Raw genomic sequence first — 21,195 nt, forward strand, 5'->3', positions numbered from 1 at the left:
TTCAGTTAGCTAGCTCTTGAGTCGGGTGTTCAGTTAGCTATCTCTTCAGTCGGGTGTTCAGTTAGCTATCTCTTCAGTCGAGTGTTCAGTTAGCTAGCTCTTGAGTGGGTGTTCAGTTAGCTATCTCTTCAGTCGAGTGTTCAGTTAGCTATCTCTTCAGTCGGGTGTTCAGTTAGCTATCTCTTCAGTCGAGTGTTCAGTTAGCTATCTCTTCAGTCGAGTGTTCAGTTAGCTAGCTCTTCAGTCGAGTGTTCAGTTAGCTAGCTCTTCAGTCGGGTGTTCAGTTATCTAGCTCTTCAGTCGAGTGTTCAGTTAGCTAGCTCTTCAGTCGGGTGTTCAGTTAGCTAGCTCTTCAGTCGGGTGTTCAGTTAGCTATCTCTTCAGTCGAGTGTTCAGTTAGCTATCTCTTCAGTCGAGTGTTCAGTTAGCTAGCTCTTCAGTCGAGTGTTCAGTTAGCTAGCTCTTCAGTCGGGTGTTCAGTTAGCTAGCTCTTCAGTCGAGTGTTCAGTTAGCTAGCTCTTCAGTTGGGTGTTCAGTTAGCTATCTCTTCAGCCGGATGTTCAGTTAGCTAGCGCTTCAGTTGGGTGTTCTGTTAGCTTGATCTTCAGTCGAGTGTTCAGTTAGCTTGATCTTCAGTCGGGTGTTCAGTTAGCTAGCTCTTCAGTCGGGTGTTCAGTTAGCTAGCTCTTCAGTCGAGTGTTCAGTTAGCTATCTCTTCAGTTGGGTGTTCAGTTAGCTAGCTCTTCAGGCGGATGTTCAGTTAGCTATCTCTTCAGTCGAGTGTTCAGTTAGCTAGCTCTTCAGGCGGGTGTTCAGTTAGCTAGCTCTTCAGCCGGATGTTCAGTTAGCTAGCTCTTCAGCCGGATGTTCAGTTAGCTATCTCTTCAGTCGGGTGTTCAGTTAGCTTGATCTTCAGTCGGGTTTACAGTTAGCTAGCTCTTCAGTCGGGTGTTCAGTTAGCTAGCTCTTCAGGCGGGTGTTCAGTTAGCTATCTCTTCAGTCGGGTGTTCAGTTAGCTAGCTCTTCAGCCGGATGTTCAGTTAGCTAGCTCTTCAGTTGGGTGTTCTGTTAGCTTGATCTTCAGTTGGGTGTTCAGTTAGCTATCTCTTCAGTCGGGTGTTCAGTTAGCTAGCTCTTCAGCCGGATGTTCAGTTAGCTAGCTCTTCAGTTGGGTGTTCTGTTAGCTTGATCTTCAGTCGGGTGTTCAGTTAGCTATCTCTTCAGTCGAGTGTTCTGTTAGCTAGCTCTTCAGCCGGATGTTCAGTTAGCTAGCTCTTCAGTTGGGTGTTCTGTTAGCTTGATCTTCAGTTGGGTGTTCAGTTAGCTATCTCTTCAGTCGGGTGTTCAGTTAGCTAGGTCTTGAGTCGGGTGTTCTGTTAGCTTGATCTTCAGTCGGGTGTTCAGTTAGCTAGCTCTTCAGGCGGATGTTCAGTTAGCTAGCTCTTCAGTCGAGTGTTCAGTTAGCTTGATCTTCAGTCGGGTGTTCAGTTAGCTAGCTCTTCAGCCGGATGTTCAGTTAGCTAACTCTTCAGTTGGGTGTTCTGTTAGTTAGCTCTTCAGTCGGGTTTTCAGTTAGCTAGCTCTTCAGGCGGACGTTCAATTAGCTAGCTCTTCAGTCGGGTGTTCAGTTAGCTAGCTCTTCAGGCGGACGTTCAATTAGCTAGCTCTTCAGCCGGGTGTTCAGTTAGCTAGCTCTTCAGTCGGATGTTCAGTTAGCTAGCTCTTCAGGCGGATGTTCAGTTAGCTAGCTCTTCAGTTGGGTGTTCTGTTAGCTAGCTCTTCAGTCGAGTGTTCAGTTAGCTATCTCTTCAGTCGGGTGTTCAGTTAGCTAGCTCTTCAGTCGAGTGTTCAGTTAGCTATCTCTTCAGTCGGGTGTTCTGTTAGCTATCTCTTCAGTCGAGTGTTCAGTTAGCTATCTCTTCAGTCGAGTGTTCAGTTAGCTATCTCTTCAGTCGAGTGTTCAGTTAGCTATCTCTTCAGTTGGGTGTTCTGTTAGCTAGCTCTTCAGTCGAGTGTTCAGTTAGCTATCTCTTCAGCCGGACGTTCAATTAGCTAGCTCTTCAGACGGGTGTTCGGTTAGCTAGCTCTTCAGGCGGGTGTTCAGTTAGCTAGCTCTTCAGCCGGATGTTCAGTTAGCTAGCTCTTCAGCCGGATGTTCAGTTAGCTAGCTCTTCAGTTGGGTGTTCTGTTAGCTAGCTCTTCAGTCGGGTTTTCAGTTAGCTAGCTCTTCAGGCGGACGTTCAGTTAGCTAGCTCTTCAGTCGGGTGTTCAGTTAGCTAGCTCTTCAGGCGGACGTTCAATTAGCTAGCTCTTCAGCCGGGTGTTCAGTTAGCTAGCTCTTCAGTCGGATGTTCAGTTAGCTAGCTCTTCAGGCGGACGTTCAATTAGCTAGCTCTTCAGGCGGGTGTTCAGTTAGCTAGCTCTTCAGACGGGTGTTCAGTTAGCTAGCTCTTCAGTTGGGTGTTCAATTAGCTTGCTCTTCAGTCGGGTGTTCGGTCTTGTTAACTAACTGTTCAGTAAGCTGCGCTCGCGCGCGCCTGTGTGTCTACAACACGGACTTAGGATAGGTTGTAATATTTTGTTAATTCTTTATAGCCTAAATAATAATATTTTCCTGATCAGCGAAGAATGAATCCCACCAATTTACTACAATTTGCTTTACAAATTTCATATTTTCTAAAATGTCTGTACTTATACGTTTAAAGTAAATGATTCGATACAGGTGCTCGACACTCAACGCTTGGAAATCATATTCCGGTAAGGGTAGTCATCCAATGTTCGTTATATCTGATTACATTTCAACGATGTAACTTTTCCTCTAGTTTCAAAATCGAAATACGATAATCTTACGGATCAATTCAGTTGCTCGGATGATGATTATAATGATGATGATGATGATGATAGTGGTGGTGGTGGTGGTGGAGGGGGTTAGGGGCGGTGACAATGTCACTTAAGATGAAGTGCTAGAAACTCAGACGTAGCCGGTTTCCACACCGGCACATAAATCCCGATAATTCGAGCTGTGACCTCTTGACCAGATACAAGACAGGACGGAATCCTTAAAGTAGAATTACAATTGTCTTGAGAAATATCAAGCTCAGAGATTTATCCTACGATTAAACGTGTTTAACATGGGTCTAGAAGAGGGAATATGGACATGATATAACGATAGGCGATGAAATGACACCTGCTGCATTCAGCACTGTTGCATTTCGTCACCTTCTTGAAGACTCATCCCCTGAACGATTATGAGAATGGTTGACAATGAGTACGTATTCAAAAAATGTTATTTCTGTGTAGTTCATACACTCTAAAAAAAGAAACGCATAAGCCATATTTAGAAGAATTTATTAAGTTAATTTTTAGGAGGAATTATTTCAGGTAATTTCAATGGTAAAAAGGTGACAATTCAGACGTCTATAGTCAAAGAGTTCGCCAACAGCAGCCTTTATTATTGTGTTTCTGTTTACTTGAGTCCACAGGATGGCGTAAAAGTCAGTACTTGGCGGCATTGGCAGCAATTATGGGGCGGCAACGTCTCGGCACTGACTTGATAAGTTGACGAAGTCGCTCTTGCGGAATTCTTCCCCACTCTTCCTGCAATGCGATGGCCAGTTGTGTAAGTGTCTGATGCGTGTTTAGACGTTGACGTACACGTCGATTGAGTTCATCCCATGGGTGTTCTATCGGGATTAGATCTGGTGATCGGGAAGGCCATGACAAGACCTTGACGCTAGAATTGGCAAGGTAACGGACCGTGACACATGCTGTATGTGAAATAGCGTTGTCATGCTGAACAACTCCCTCTGTCGGTCCATAATCGGAAGCATGTGACGTGCAAGGACCTCGTTGATGTACCGATTTGCTGTCCAATTCCCCTGAACCACCACTAGCTCAGATCTTTGTGTGCTGGATATCGCACCCCACACCATGACACCGTTTCCACCGTCGACCTGTCGAATGCAATTGGGGCAAAACGGTCATTTCTCCGACGGTAAACACGCTGTCTTCCATCTCGCCGATGAAGAAGAAATCGTGATTCATCACTGAACCAGGCTCGCCTCCAGTTTCTAAGGTTCCAGTTCCGGACTCTACGACACCACCGCAAGCGATTGCGCCAATGGAAATCTCTCAAAACAGGGGCAACAATTGGCCTTCTTGGTCAAATCCCCACTTCACGCAATCGATTCCTGACAGTTTGTTCGGAAATTCTTCTCAAACCAGGGATGCGTTGTGCAGTCTCCACGGCTATGGCAAGACGATGACGAAAGTGAGCAATCCAGGTATAGCGGTACTGGACTTGGGTGGTAGCTCTTGGATGGCAACTTCTCGGGCGGAATTGGTCTGCAGTAAACGATCCCAAAGGCGACATATGGTGCTCGGATGAACGTTGAAATGTCGGACAACTGCAGACTGTGATTCAGCAGCTTCGACGTGGTCTATGGAGATGTTTCGATTGGCGGCACTCAGACGTGGCATGATGATTTCGTCTTTTCCAGAAAATCATCAAACACAAATCAATTAAACACAACGTTTGCCTTCTTATAGTGATCGATACCCCATGCGCGCTTCTAAAACAACGGAAAAAAGTTTAAATTGCCATGTGTTGGCGCTGAAGCCGTTTACAATCACACAAAGATGATGTTTCGGAATGAAATAGTACTTTAGCTACATGAGTCCAATATTCTCAAAATCACCTATGCGTTTCTTTTTTGAAGAGTGTATTTAAATATGCACCAAGGTTACATTCTCCATTTGTGAATCACGTAAGTACATTATACGTGTGTGGTTCAACAACTTTACTTAATTTGATTAAATCAGATCCTTGTTCCTGGGTTTGGTGGGGTGGCGTAATGGTTAAAGCGTCCGCTCGTCAGCCTGAAGACCCGTGTTCGATTCTCCACATGGGTATAACGTGAACCCCTTCTCTGGTGTGCCCCGCTGTCATATTGCTGGAATACAACTAAAAGCGAAGTAAAACCGTACCCACTCACTCCTAGTTCCTTAGTTCCTCTAGACCCAATGTTTATTTTCCACAAGTTTTATATGTACAAAGGTACATATGCTTTCATCCCAAATCTATTTAAAAGATACGTGCATGATTATAAAAATATATATATATATATATATATATATATATATATATATATATATATATATATATATATATATACTTCCAAATTGATTGTTTGTTGTTTATTGCCGCACTCAGTATTCCAGCTATATGGGGTCGGTCTGTAAATATTCGAGTTTGGACCAGACAATCCAGTGATCAAAAACATGAGCATGGAATACGATGACATGTGCCAACCAAGTCAGCGAGCCTGACCACCCAATCCCGTTAGTCGCCTCTTACGACAAGCATGGGTTGCGGAAGACCAGTTCTAACCCGGATCTTCACGGGTCACACCGTGACTGTAAAAAATTATGTTTGTACCTGAAAAAAGTAAACATGGCTAGTACACGCTACACGCGGTAACTAATTATGCCTAAAAATACATTAGTTGCTCACAATCCCGTGCAACAGCAAAATTACCAGTTTTCTGTGGCATTTCGTCATGGCTATCGACTGGGAGATACCATTTCTAGATCACGTGACAGCGAGGACGCCGTGTCAAATTCAGTCCCGACTATCAATTCCTACGACCTACCTCTCTGGTCTATTTTCAGCAGAAATTTCCGATCGTGTTCTAATTGGTACACAAATCTCGAATTCAAAAACGGGAAATCTTGGACGACCAGGGGAGGTAACTCTAGGCAGCGACTTCCGGCGTCTTGATTAGCCACAGATCAAAATTAGTTTCTCCTTTTTGGTGTTCGCAGTGTTTTGTGTCTGCCTGTTACACACTGACTAACCTTTCACTTTTTACGTAAACCGCTAAAAATCAACCAGGATCTGCAACCTAAATGTCAAAGTAACCTTCAGCAATAATGGTCACCGGAAGTATCAAATCGAATTAACAAACCGGCCTTGAACTTGGGGTCAAATATCGGCTTGTGGACCAAAGGAAATTCACAACAAAATACAATGCCCCAACAATCTTTCATTTAAACTGAAACGTGCCACTCTCCAATATTTGGCACAGACTGCACTAACCCTTTAAACACATCAACATGACTGTAACCACTCTCAAAAGCGTCAAAGGTAGACTAGTGTTTAAAGTGGCCACTCGTATTGTTTTATGTCTGTGTTCGACTCCCAAGGTGGGAACAGTGTGTGACGCATATAAGCCCCTTCTGCTATAGGAGTGCTGAAGGCACGTACAACCAAAGCCAGTCGCTCAAATATGAAATAATTCTAAAATATTGGAATTATAAAAAATCTTCAGCAAAATGAGGTGGAGAAATTACGGTCAATATATTCGAATAATCCATTTAATAAGGTGTTATTTTGGAAAACAATTATATTCCATTTCCGTGAATACATACATACCGACGGGTTGAAACATAGCCTTGTTGCCCTCTAAAAAACAGCGCTCGACGCCCCCGGCTGATATATTGTTATTATGATTATATTACCTGTTGATATACTCATACATATCATAAAAACTTCAGAAAGCCTCGACTCACGTATTACCCACAAGCCATAACGCGCAACATTTAGAGCTTCCGGTCGTGTGTGTACCTCCTTATATGGTCATATCCACCTTGCGTAAAAATCAAAATATGCAAGAATGCTATAAGTTATGCATACTGGGTTCAAAATAGTACACGTCTTTGCGTCGTTTGTTTGGCTCTTGGTTAAGGCCATAATTTATCACCGACTTGTGGCGGCCGCTATATATTGTTAGTTGACACCTTATTGTTGAGCGCGCCGGAAACACCGATACTAGAAAGGATATATTTTTAACGTGTTTTGTCCTTACGCTTTCAAAACAGTTTAATAAAAATGTTATATTCACGGTTTTTGTGTGTTGTTGTCATAAATTACTTTTGTAAAAGATAAACACAACAAAGGTCGAAGGAATGCGTTATTTGAATGTGAAACCCACATTAAGACCTATTCTTACATAAAATGTTGATTATTGTAAAGTTTGGTTGGATATGAAGCTTTCTCAACTAAGAAAGCATTCCAGACGAATTGAGTTATTGTAATTTGAAACAACACAGAAATGATATATGTTTTATAGACAAAATACAAATTTAAAACTACGGTTATACCGAAATTAAGGGGCCACTAATTATCGTTCGTTGTAATCGTAGTTCGGCATAAGCATTTTGACTAAAATGTATATTACGTGGCAGGGCAAAACAAAAACAACCAAATATTTAGTCAATTCGTAACGAGAGTGTACGTCATAAGCACGTCATAAGCGAGGTGTGTGTGTGTGGTAGCCTAGTGTTAAAGCGTTATTGTGACAAACGGGTTCGATTTGGGGATGGGTGGATTGAACAAATGGCGTGGTCATATACTGAGCGGCAAGACAAAGTATACCGAATTGTTTTGTGCAATTGAAACTTGAATGAACAATTGTTGAATTTGGTTATGTCTGTACAACCATTGATCAGCCCTGAACCCATTGCAGCCGGGTATTTCTGTGCTTAAATTAGCTGTTTTTGAAGATTTTGGAAAGTAATTAATTTGCACCCACGTGATCCCTACCATATTTGAGATGAAAATATGAGCCGATAAAGGTAACTTTTTCAATAAGATGTATTAATTATGCAATAATTCTAAATGTAAAATTTTGTTATCAAAATAAACTCTGTCAAAAAAGAAACGCAACCCCTGTCCTCAGATATGAAAAATTCGTTTGAATGAAGTTATTGCTTCCAAACTAAATGTTATTCGAATGTATTGAAATTATACACGTAATTAATGAAGATTACCATCCAAACAACTGCATTTGTACGCATAAGTGTATTTTATTGCTTATTCCGTCACAACGCATGAAATGACCCTCATGGTGACTTCGCACAAAAAAAACACATGCAAATCATGAAAATGGCAGTTAATGTAGGGGTGTATAAAAGCCCATGTGCTTTCGTATTATATTCATTCATTTGTCGCATGAAAAGCTGTGTGAAAAATGCCACGATTGAGTGCTGCCGACCGAAATATCGCCATTGGTCGTGTTCAAGCCGGAGAAAGTTTTGGAACTGTTGCACGGCACCTAAATGTTCACAAAACAACGATATCCCGACTTTGGAGCCGCTACAACAACTTCAATTTGACCAACGATCGCCCGAGAAGTGGAAGGCCAAGAATCACGACCCCCCTTCAAGATCGGTACATCCGGGTCCATCACCTGCGTAATCGGCATGCCCTACCAACCGTGACTGCCACACAAATACCAGGTTTGAGGAGAGTGTCAGCTCAAACGATTAGGAACCGTCTGAAAGAAGCGGGTTTACGTGCCTGTAGACCAGTTGTTGGACCTGTACTACGCCCCCTACATCTCCGCCGACGACTCAGGTGGTGCAACAACGTAAGGATATGGACTTTACAAAACTGGAGGCGCATCTGGTTTTCTGATGAATCACGTTTTCTTTTGCAACATCACGACGGAAGAAAACGTGTGTATAGGAGACGTCATGAACGTTTTGCGCCCATCTGCGTCCGACAGGGGGACAGATTTGGCGGAGAAAGCGTTATGGTTTGGGGATCCATCTCATACAACCAGAAATCAGACTTGGTGATCGTTGAAGGGAACCTGACAGCCCAACGTTACATCAACCACGTATTACAGCCTCACCTTCTCCCGATTATTGACCAACAGACACAGATTGTTCAACCAGACAACGCCCGGCCTCATACTGCACGTGCAACAATGAACTTTCTGCAGAATTCCAACGTCAATGTCTTGCCATAGCCCTCTAAATCACCAGACCTCAACCCTATTGAACACCTGTGGGATACTCTGGGTCGACGCGTACGTCAACGTCAGCCGCCGCCACAGACGCTGCAACAGCTCGGCGTTGCACTGCAGGAGGAGTGGAGAGCCATTCCCCAGGAAAGAATCCGGCGTCTTATCCGTTCTTGTCCAAGGAGATGCCGTGCAGTGATTGCAGCTCGTGGTGCTCATACGAGATACTGAGAAAGACGCCCCCCTGGTGACAAACTGGTGTCTGTGAGATGACTTTTGAAATGACAATTTTAAACATGCCCATCTTGGTTATTATTCTGCCAAATTTCAGACTTCTGTCTTAAATAATAAAAATGCTGTGTCGTCTTAAAACTTCAGATCAAAATCTCTAAAATACAGGGGTTGCGTTTCTTTTTTTGACAGAGTTTATATTATCTAATATACCATGTCGGAGTATTGTTTGAGTGACTAACTTCCTGGACAGGTAGTGTGATGTTTTCAACTCATAATCAAATGTGTACCCTTAGAGAAAGTAGGGGAACTTCATTTTTAATTTACGATTGAAAAAACTGGGAGATATATCAAAGTCAATCAATGTTGACATGATAATTTAGAAGTTTTGACAGTGCATCACCACTTGCACTTCCTTATGACCATAGTTGTTTGTACAGTGATCGCTCTTGAAAGATGATTGGTGTATGACGTGAATTTTGTACGTGTACGATTTTCATTTTCAAGCAGAAAATAACACTTATAACTGTGTGATGCAAGATGACTGTCAAAATTAATGGTCTACAGTTATTTATCGACCTTTTTGAAACCGTCAAAATCAAGAATGACCCCATGCACGTGTAAGGTGCTACTGACTTGTGCACGTGCATCCCATGCGTTGTGTTAAGGGGCGGTGATAAAGAGAAATGGTGGTGCGTTCTTAAGATGTCTGTGTTTGAAAAGTTTGTTAACGCTTATACTTCCTATCCAAATTGAAAGTTCAGGTTCCCCTACTTTTTTGAAAGAGTATATGATAAAATTAGCTGGAAATTAAAGTTTCTTTTGACCGTTAATAATTCAACGAAAGTACATAGAGTACAAGTCAAGCTGTGTAGATGGGCCCGGGGCGGGTGTTGTGGAGATGAGCACGGGGGTACGAGGCAGTTGAGGGTTTAAGAGGTGAGGTTTATAAAGAACGCCTATTTATTTCTGATAGCATATTGTATCGCCAGTTTATAAATACACTCTAGGGGTACCGTTTTAGCCATTTACCCGCCTTTCAATCATGTTGACAGATTTTATTAGCGCGACTGGTCAACGCGTCCTCTTGTACATCATTCCATCTCATACAGGGACAAGCAGGCTCCGGGCTAGGTTGCTGGTATCATAACGTATATGTAAGTGAAGCGACGTCACCTCTTGCTGTGACGTGGGGTGAGGTTCGGACAGTTTAGGGCTATGTGTGAATCTGATGGATGCAGTATGTGGCCTTGCTCATCGTTCTGTGTCTTGACCTCTCCATACACTCTCATCCAAGCAGCCATCGTGGTCTCTGTCACTTCCGGGTTCTGGTGGTTGCAAGTCTCCGAATCCACAGATGGAACAATGGAGACCAACACAATTGCAGAATGATAGGGCAAGTCTAGATTGCCTGAAATTAAAATTTGCTTGCTTGCTTAATTGCTTGCTTAAGACTTGCTTGATTTGTTGGTTGGTTGGTTGGTTGGTTGTTTGGTGGATGGTTGGATGGATCGGGTGATTGATCTACTGATTGACTGGTTGACTAGTTGACCGGTTGAACGGCTGATTGATTGGTTGATCATTGATTCATTCATAGATAGATATATTGATTGATTGATTGTGGACACATTTGTATATAACATAACTTTATATCTAAGGGTAAATATCAGTCTAAATGGTGGTCACTAACTGTGTCTTTCTATACTGGTAGCGTCAGCCATTCTATCAACCATGTTTCATAGGTATACTTAAATACAGGCAGCCCTAGCATGGTTGCAATATCACTGACAGCCCAAACAATCTACATTTAATAGCATAAGACGTCATTCTTCCGTTTACCAATAGGGGCATCCAGATCAATACTAGGGTGGGTATTGCAGAGAATTTTCATATTGCGATATATTGCGATGCGAAAGCATGTATTGCGATATGTATTGCAATATATTGCATGAAGTATATTTAAACAAAAAACTACTTATAATCGAGTTAATGCTTGATTTATAGAGCAAAAACACAGCAAAATCACTATGCTTGATTAAGCTTTAATAACTTTTCATCATGATAAAATAGAAATGTAAATAATATTTGGCACAAATGAAACAAGGAAATATCCGAAGATTTCCGAGTGTTACAAAGTTTTCCGAATGCAAGTCAAAATACCGGTTTTCGATCAGCGTATCGCAATACGCATCGTTTTCATGTCTGAACCGGTAAATACCGGTAAACCGGTTATATTGCGCAGCCCTAATCAATACCTTATTTATGTGGCAGCGTGTATTGAAAGTTTATGAGTGTTAGTGGCAGCAGAGGGAGGCGCTAGTAAAATCCCTACCTGTAGTAGTAGTCTACGACAACCAGAGTGCCTGAGATATTCGTCCTTGTAAATTGGTGTTAACTGTTTGCTGTTGTCACTGGGGAAGAATACATTGCTGGAGACGTTGCTTGACGTACCATTTTGTTTAGGCTGGCTGTACCTGTGTAAGATCAGAAAGAGGGCGGTTTTAGTTCGTCTTCTATGATTTGATTTGCGTCTTACTTCTTGCGTGAATCTACTTGCTAAATGCGGACGGGGTGTCTTCAACATCGATTAACTGTCACAGCCTGCAACACTATTTACTGGATTTAAGTGTTTCTTGTAAAGTGACGTTTATGTTATGTTATTGAAAATAGCAGCATAACATTAGGTTCGTCTAATCACCTTTTATTAGCATAATAAATTCATTGTCTGTCTGTCTGTCTCTTGTGAAATTACAATGTCGGTTTAGAAAGAGTCAGTTTGCACTAAAAACGTGTTTTGGGACCGGATTTGAGTTTCGAAATTCGAAATAGTGGGATGTCGGATTAGAGGGAGTTTCTTATATGATATTTTATAGGGACAAATTTGGGACCAAATAACATGTCGGTTTACAGGGAATGTCGGATTAGAGGGAGTCCACTGTATATTTTAAAAGGGGGCTTCTGCCGGGAGCGATGTAGCCTTTGTCTTGGTTATCCCACCGATACCGCCTGATTGGTGCTGTTCATTGCAAGTCGTCAAGTATTTTTAAATGCAAACATTCTACAATAGGAGTACAACCTAAATATACTGGACAAAATAAGTTAGGGGTATTGGTATTAATATGATTGATATTTTATCAGTGTATCAGTGAATAAATAAATCATTATTCATAATGTCAAAATTTACATGTATCCCTAACTATTTTGTCCAGTATACATATACAGGCATGTTTTAGTGTATAAGTACATATATCTACATAGAACATAGACACTAACACTTTCAGTGTTCAAGTATCTACTTTCTACAGCATTAAATCAATAGGCTACGTTATTCTCCATATATTTTCCCCACGAAAATTCAATGCTTAATATACAAATTAGGAGATAAACATCATGTGTTGGCCATTTCCGGGTGTTATTGAGTATTTCAAGCACGGGAATTCATTTGGAACCGACGGCGTCAGCAGTACGGGTACAGCAGTGAAATGTCATCAGCCGGCCTTTTCGGCTGTCTCCCATGGTACCATCTGGAACTGCTGATTTGTGACGTCATTCCGACTTTACGTCACAATATGATTTGAATGACGTCATCACAGCTGGCGCCGTAACAATACAATGGTGTGAGCGATGTTTGAATGTATTAATACGCAGCACATTTCCGGGAATCGAATACCAGTTGATCATGTTTTTCAACCAATCAGATTAAAGAACACAGTGACTTTTGGTTTACAATTCTCATTAACAGGTCTAGAGGAAAGATGGCATTAACAATTTAAATATTGGAAAGTTCCTACAGTGAGTATGAATGAGTATGGTTTTACGCCGCTTTTAGCAATATTCCACCAATATCACGGCGGCGGACACCAGAAATGTGCTTAATACATTGTACATATGTGGGGAATCGAACCCGGACTTTTGCGTGATAAGCGGAAGTTTTAACCTCTAGGTTACCCTACCGCTCCTGGGAAGTTCCTACATGTTCAGCAGAATTGCTATACCAATCTGTCTCGAGCTGGAGCGTCACAACGAATATCAGCCACGCAAAGAGCAATTAATTCACGAATCGTAACATCAAGTGTGTGTAATAACACGTAATGTATCTATGGACCCGGACTCTTCAATCTTCCATTGTTTGATGACTGTGCGCATGGACACGTCCAGTGACAAGATGATCGCTCAGACTAATGTGCACATCAACTTGGTCGCACTCTTTGTGTAAATCATTCTGTCTTTGGGTCACACGGCCACGTCTCCATTACGCTTCTTTACGCAACAAACGTGGGTTCTCACCTAGAGCATCCGTGGGATGTCCATGTGCAGCCATTTGTGTCAGGACGATGCACGACAGGCACAGAACTGTCACAACCACAGGCACTAGACATACGTCCTGCAGGGTTGTTGTGTACTCCCCCTATTATTGAAGACACATTACGTCTGAACTCGTGAAGATGCGGGTTAGAATTGGCCTTCAGCAACCCATGCTTTACGTAAGAGGCGACTAATGGGTTTCGGGTGGTCAGGCTCAGTGACTGGGTTGACACATTTTATCGTATCCCAATTGCGTACATCGATGCTCATGATGTTGATCACAGGATTGTCTGGTCCGGACTCGATTATTTACAGACTCACTCACTCGACTGATTTTGCAGCTACGGTTTGTTTTTGATTGTGGCGATAAAATTGAATGGTTGCGTATAAAGTCATTTAGCTGTGTCAGCAAATTCTCCGTCGACCATATCACAACTGTCATGGGTTACTCGGTAAAAAATAGTTCCATCATAAATCAAGGATTATCTTTAGCCCTAGATTGATGTACTGTATCCCGCGTGACGGAAACACATGCTTTTTATATCATTCGTATTTCATATACAAACTGTAAATTATACCCAGAAGGTATATTAAATGTCTTTATGTTTTATAGGTCTATAAACAGATCATACCCGTGGAAGATCATAATAGTACTCTATCTTTGATTGTCTGCAGTAAGTAACCTGCAATACATATCACTATCACGGTTGAGAGGTATAAATGTCCAACGTTCAGTTTTTATTAGAGATTTATTACATTTGCAATACTGAAATAACAATCCATCAAGTATAAGAACCTTCTGTAAACATAAAAATAATTAATTAAGTGTCTCATAAACAATCAATCTTTGCTAGAAAAACTGTCATAATGTATTTTTGTATCAATCTCGTGTTGGATTTGCCTAGCGAGATGGCCTAAATGAAATAAAACTTTCAAAATGGGATTAAGTTTTTTTTACTGCTTTTGTTACACTAAACTTGGATTACACCTGTGTGTTAACGTCGCATCATTTGTCTTGCGCTGTGAGTGTTGATTGGCAGGACTGAGAGCCATCTTGTCCCAATGGTGTTTGCTGTTCACATGTGGAATATTATCAAATTACTGTCATTACTCAGGGGCGTAGGAACGGTTTTCAGAGAGCGCGCGGGCGGGTGGGTGGTGGGGTGGGGTGGGGTGGTGGTGGTGGTGCTAATTTATGAAAAGTATTGAAAATCAAAATGAAATTGTAGTTTATGGTAAGGTAGATATGGTTTCGTCTTGAAAAAGCTCCACCCACGCCCCACCCCCACCCCACGCGCGCTCTGAAAAAAAACCCGTTCCTACGCCCCTGTTACTTTTGTTTGTTCGTTTGTTGTTATTGTTGAACACCGCACTGGGACTGCGGTCTGTAAATAAACGAGTGTGAGCCAGACAATCCAGTGATCAACATCAATAGTATCGATCTACGCATTTGGGATACGATGACCTGTGCCCATCAAGTCTACGAGCCTGACCACCCAAGCCTCTTACGACAGATCAATTCTAATCCGGATATTCATTGGTATATGATCTTTGCACGAGGACTTATGACCATTTATATAACGAACACAATATATGGTATTCTGGGGAGGTTGGGGTGAAGACCTTTGATGTTGTATGGAGACATTAATTGTTTCAATATCAATAAAGACCATAATCTCCCTCCTCCCGAAAAGCACCCCCCTTCCCCATCCTTTATTGTGCTTGTGTATATGACAACAATGAAATGAAGAATGTCATTTTGCGTTCCATTTTTTCCCAATCTTGTATTCGGAAATCAGGTGAGAATATATAATTTTCTCTACTCTTGAAGGTGCTAGCTCATTCAACGCTGTTAATAGTACACAGTGACACACGCACTGTGACTTCTGTCAAAAGATCTATCGCCCCTCGTAGACTATTTGTCTACGAATCGGTGACAGTGACAAATTAATTACAAAACAGAGTGATCAATTTTAGCCAGCTCTTTGAAGACGCGCGGAATTATTTACGAATCGCCGTCCCGCTTTGCTTAAATGATTTGACACACCCTCGACTGTCAAATAATACCCCTGTTTGTTTGTTTGCCTGTTAGTTGTCTAACTCCGCATTCCTCGAAATCCGATCTATATGTTGGCGGCCTGTGAATAATAATAACTAAGTATGGTCCAGACCATCCAGTGATTGACATGAGCATCGATTTACGCAACACGTCGACGACACGTCGCGAGCCTGGCCACCCGATCACGTTGGTCGCCTATTACAATAAGCATGGGCTGCGGAAGATCAATTCTTACCTGGATCTTCACGGGTCTATGAGTTTAAGCACAAACGCTGCCTACGACGATCACGCAAACTAAAGTACCGTCGGAAATAGAAAGAAAACATGTTTTTAGTCTGTTACTCTGTATCTCTAAAATTTACACAATTACAAATAGCATATGTCGAAATAACCCACATCGGCCTAACTGGGCGTTCAGAGGGATGCGTAATAGGCTATCCAGAAAAGCATGTTTACTCGTAAAATCGGGCAATACTTAGAAATAATACGAATAGCTGCTGAAAACAATAGATAAGACTATAGATGACAATTAGGTCGCTCAGCTAGGTATGACGACGGATCGTCGTCTCGCCTGGCTTGAAATGCATGTGCTGCCAACATGCACAAGGGGTCACCTCAAAAGGTATTTTATGCTTTTTCATGTGTGTTGACTATGTCTCATCTATTGATTAACATCTTACGTGTCTTTGTTTCATAACGTTTATGTTGAGATATGTAAAAGAGTATGATACCCATAGAAAAGCTTAAATCAGGCATCGTATTAAATATCTCAAAATATATAGGTGGCACGACCACCCGAAGATTGACAGGACTGGATATTATTTGTTAATTGTTATGACATGCTGTTTGCTTCCCCAATTTAATTCACCTAAAAGATTATTTTATCTTAGTTGATATCTCTATCCCCCAGCCCGACCCCAACCACCGTCTGCGACACTCGTCCTGGTTTTGCTTTTGAGACGACCTCTCCTACCTGTTTGTTTTTGTAGTGATAGTGAGACTCCATGGTAGCTACATCCAAGTTAATACTTTCAGTATTAAAGTTATTATTTTTATTTTTCAGCTATCGTTTATAATGAAGCTAAGTTTAATTTCAAAAAGGGTTTTTAAAAAGTGTCCTTAGCAATACAATATCATGGCACTCTAATTTGCAGAAAGCCATGATCTGTTCCAAATAAGTCGCTTGGACGGCATTGCACATTTCTGCACTAATCTCCCCAGTAAAGTCCAGTTTGTACGTTTCCTATCTCCCTACCACTGAGACTGTAGTTAGGCCGAACTTAGTTTAACAGATATTTCACACTTTCACATATTAACTACATAAATTGTAGATATAAATGCGAAAACATTTTTTTCTTCTATTTCCGACACTACTTTAGTTCTAACCAGAATCTTCTCTAAGATTTCGACAGTGTATAACAACCAACGGTAACATGTTACATAAATTGTAAGTATAAGAAAAGTATAAATATTGTGAACGTTGATTCACATTGCATGTTTGGTTTCAGTGTAAGGAGTGTAATGCTGAACTTATATTCCGTGAGTGAGATGAGTTTAATGCTGCTTGGAACAGAATGCCAGGTATATCACGTCCTGTTGATGTGGGACAAAATCCCGAAGTAACGCAGGTCTCAGACGTGTACCACATAAATGGTGCTGAGAAACCTTGAAACATAATCAAGACAGACAGGGAAACAGATGTTTCTGGAGTGTCCAAGGGACGCAACTCTGTACGGCGCATCGTCGCGTCTTTGCGACTGGTTCCCGTACATTTAGGACTTGACCAGGATTAACGGTAGCAGGTCAGCATGTACACGCGCAGCCTTTCAAAACAATTAAATTCGAGATTGCGATGATACACTCACATTATTATGTCAACTGGCGGGACAAATAAAATATTCTCTCTTATCCTGGTTCCCGGGCCTCTCATTGGTATACAAACCAATGAGAGGCCCGGGAACCAGGATGCAGGATATGGTTACTCTACGGTGATGTATTTCATGAAGGTGTCATAGTTCTGTTTTGGACCTTAGCGGTGTCTCGGCAACTGTTTTCGGCCAAGTGATGTTGTACAATTAGCCCTTGTATATTTCATTTAGCACAGATATATTTGCTGCACAATGGACACAGAAGTCTAGCAAATTCTAGCCTTAGTTTTAGTTTGCTATGGAATCCTAAGAGGGACATTGTCCGCGTTGTCGCCCTAAACAAAACAAGCACAAAGCGTCAAAATTAACAAAAGCGCAAAAATGCGACTAGGCTACAGTCTAACAGTACAACAACAATATCCCTTCTAGTGTTCCATATATTGGAGCTTCATTCAGTTTGATATACGTTTCGGAAAGTTTTTAAATACCTCTTTCAGAGCAATGTTTTCAGCTGTATCAATATCGATGCTCATGATGTTGATCACTGGATTGTCTGGTCCAGAATACCGCTTTCAGAGCAATGTTTTCAGCTATATCCATGTCGATGCTCATGATGTTGATCACTGGATTGTCTGATCCAGAATACCGCTTTCAGAGCAATGTTTTCAGCTTTATCAATATCGATGCTCATGATGTTGATCACTGGATTGTCTGATCCAGAATACCGCTTTCAGAGCAATGTTTTCAGCTGTATCAATATCGATGCTCATGATTTTGATCACTGGATTGTCTGGTCCAGAATACCGCTTTCAGAGCAATGTTTTCAGCTGTATCAATATCGATGCTCATGATTTTGATCACTGGATTGTCTGGTCCAGAATACCGCTTTCAGAGCAATGTTTTCAGCTGTATCAATATCGATGCTCATGATGTTGATCACTGGATTGTCTGATCCAGAATACCGCTTTCAGAGCAATGTTTTCAGCTGTATCAATATATAGGGGATATAAATAAATCACAGGCAGGCTTCCGTAAATCCTTTTCAACTGTAGATCACGTTTACGTACTTAAATCACTCATAGACATATACAAAAATCCTAATAAGAAATTATACTGCGCCTTCATTGATGTTAGCAAAGCTTTTGACAGTGTTTGGAGAAATGGGTTATGGATGAAATTGATCAAAGCTAATATAAGTAATAAATGTTTTATAATTATTCATAACATGTATCAGCAAATCAAAACATGTGTCAAACTTAACAATGTCACGTCACCCATATTTTCATGTAACACTGGTGTTAGACAGGGGGAAAATTTATCACCGTTTTTATTTGCTATGTACATAAATGACCTTGAATCCTTCCTGTGTGAAAACAATGTACAAGGCCTTACTATTGTAAATAGCTTAATTGATGAACAACTTTGTATGTATATTAAGCTACTGGTTTTACTATATGCAGATGATACTGTTCTACTAGCAGAAAACGCAGAAGATTTGCAGTTAGCTTTGGATAGATTCTCAGAATACTGTGCTTTATGAAAACTTGAAGTTAACATTAACAAAACTAAGATTATGATATTTTCAAAAGGCTATGTTAGGAATAAATTTAAATTTTTAATTTTTAATGATGAAATTGAGGTTGTTTGAGAATATCTATATTTGGGAATATTATTTAATGCTAATGGTAAATTCTCAAAGGCAATTAAGAGACTTTCAGAACAAGCATCGAGAGCCATGTTTTCCATCTTTAAAATTATCCGAAAACTACAAATACCAATCGATTGTCAACTTTTTGATCAATGCGTCTTACCAATCCTACTTTACAGTTCGGAAGTGTGGGGCTGTGAAAATTCAATCATCTTGGAAAGAACGCACTTAAAGTTTTTTAAATATATTCTTAAAGTAAAACAATCTACCCCAAATTTTATGGTTTATGGTGAAATGGGCAGATATCCTATTGATGTTCATATAAAAGTAAAAATCATCAGCTACAACTGAAACTAGTAAATTTCCCCACATTCTTTTTAACATTATGAAATTTAGATCATCTCTCCAGAATGCTGATTTCGACCAACTAAAAGCAGTCAAAAATATTCTTCAAAACGTCGGGCTCTCCTATATTTGGCAATCTCAAAAGTTCCCTAGGATCGACTGGTTGAAACATCATGTCAAAAATTCATTAATTGACCAGTTCAAACAATCATGGTATGCCGATGCCCAAAATTCATCCAAAGGAAAATATTATCATTTATATAAAAACTCACTCACTTTAGAACCTTATCTTTTAGATCTACCATCAAAATTTCTTATCTGGTTAACAAAATTAAGAACTTCTAATCATAGATTACCCATTGAAACGGGACGATGGTTTAATATTAATCTTGAAAACAGAACATGTACAATTTGTAAAAATAATGTTATTTGTGACGAGTATCATGCTAATTTATCCTGTACACAGCTTAATGTCGAACGTAAGAAGATTCTTCCCTCTTATTTCTGTAACAATCCACATATGGACAAATATATCTCACTTATGAAATCAGATTATACCCCACTCCTATTGAAACTATCACTTTTTGCTAAAACTGTTCTTAGTCACTTCTAAATCAAAATATCTACTCATATGTTATTGTATTTTAAACGATTGTATGTTCTCTATATCATTCTGTATGATTTACGAGAATAAAATTCTGTTCTGTTCTGGATATAATCAGGTCTGGACAAGACAATCCAGCGATTGAAAACAGGCCAATCGATCTATGCGACTGAATTGCGATAACATTCATCACCCAAGGCATCGAGCCTGACAACCAGGTCCTGTTAGTCACCTGTTGCGTAGAACATGGGCTGCTAATCACAAATCTAATCCGAGGTTTTCATGAGTATGTACTGTTAAGTACTGGCGTGTTGCAATGCATCCCTTAAAGTTTACCCCTTGAAACGTGGGCGAATAGGTAACCTTCACATTAATCCTTACATTCAGCAAGCAAGCACTAAACTTGAGACGTGGGCGAATAGGTAACCTTCAAAGTAATCCTTTCATTCAGCAAGCAAGCACTAAACTTGAAACGTGAGCGAATAGGTAACCTTCAAAGTAATCCTTACATTCAGCAAGCAACAACAAACTTGAAACGTGAGCGAATAGGTAACCTTCAAAGTAATCCTTACATTCAGCAAGCAACAAAGTAAACAAACTTGAAACGTGGGCGAATAGGTAACCTTCAAAGTAATCCTTACATTCAAGCAAGCTTCAAAGTAAATTACTAAACTTGAGACGTGAGCGAATAGGTAACCTTCAAAGTAATCCTTACATTCAGCAAGCAACAACAAACTTGAAAGGTGAGCGAATAGGTAACCTTCAAAGTAATCCTTTCATTCAGCAAGCAAGCACTAAACTTGAAAGGTGAGCGAATACGTAACCTTCAAAGTAATCCTTTCATTCAGCAAGCAACAACAAACTTGAAAGGTGAGCGAATAGGTAACCTTCAAAGTAATCCTTTCACTCAGCAAGCAAGCACTAAACTTGAGACGTGGGCGAATAGGTAACCTTCACATTAATCCTTTCATTCAGCAAGCAAGCCCTAAAATGGCGAATGGGCGAATAAGTAACCTTCACAATAATCCTTTCATTCAGCGAGCAAAACCAAGCTTGAAATGTGGGCGAATAGGCTGCCTTCAAATTATTCCTTTCATTCAAACATCACTTATCTGATTTAGTCACTAAAAAGAAAATATGCTGACATAACAGAATTAAAGAACACCTGCATCCTTCATATTGCTCCAGTAAGTAATCATTAATCTTATCCTGAAAGATTCACGTGTTCTTTAATTCCTTTCCAATATTGTGTTTTGTATTGTCTTAAAGTAAAAAGGGACCCAGGGAATAGTTTCATTTGCCGAAACAGGAGAAATCGAGACCTGTAA

Source organism: Haliotis rubra, unplaced genomic scaffold (genome assembly GCF_003918875.1).
Source record: "Haliotis rubra isolate DU_JTF1 unplaced genomic scaffold, ASM391887v1 Scf1166, whole genome shotgun sequence".
Classification (NCBI taxonomy): domain Eukaryota; kingdom Metazoa; phylum Mollusca; class Gastropoda; order Lepetellida; family Haliotidae; genus Haliotis; species Haliotis rubra.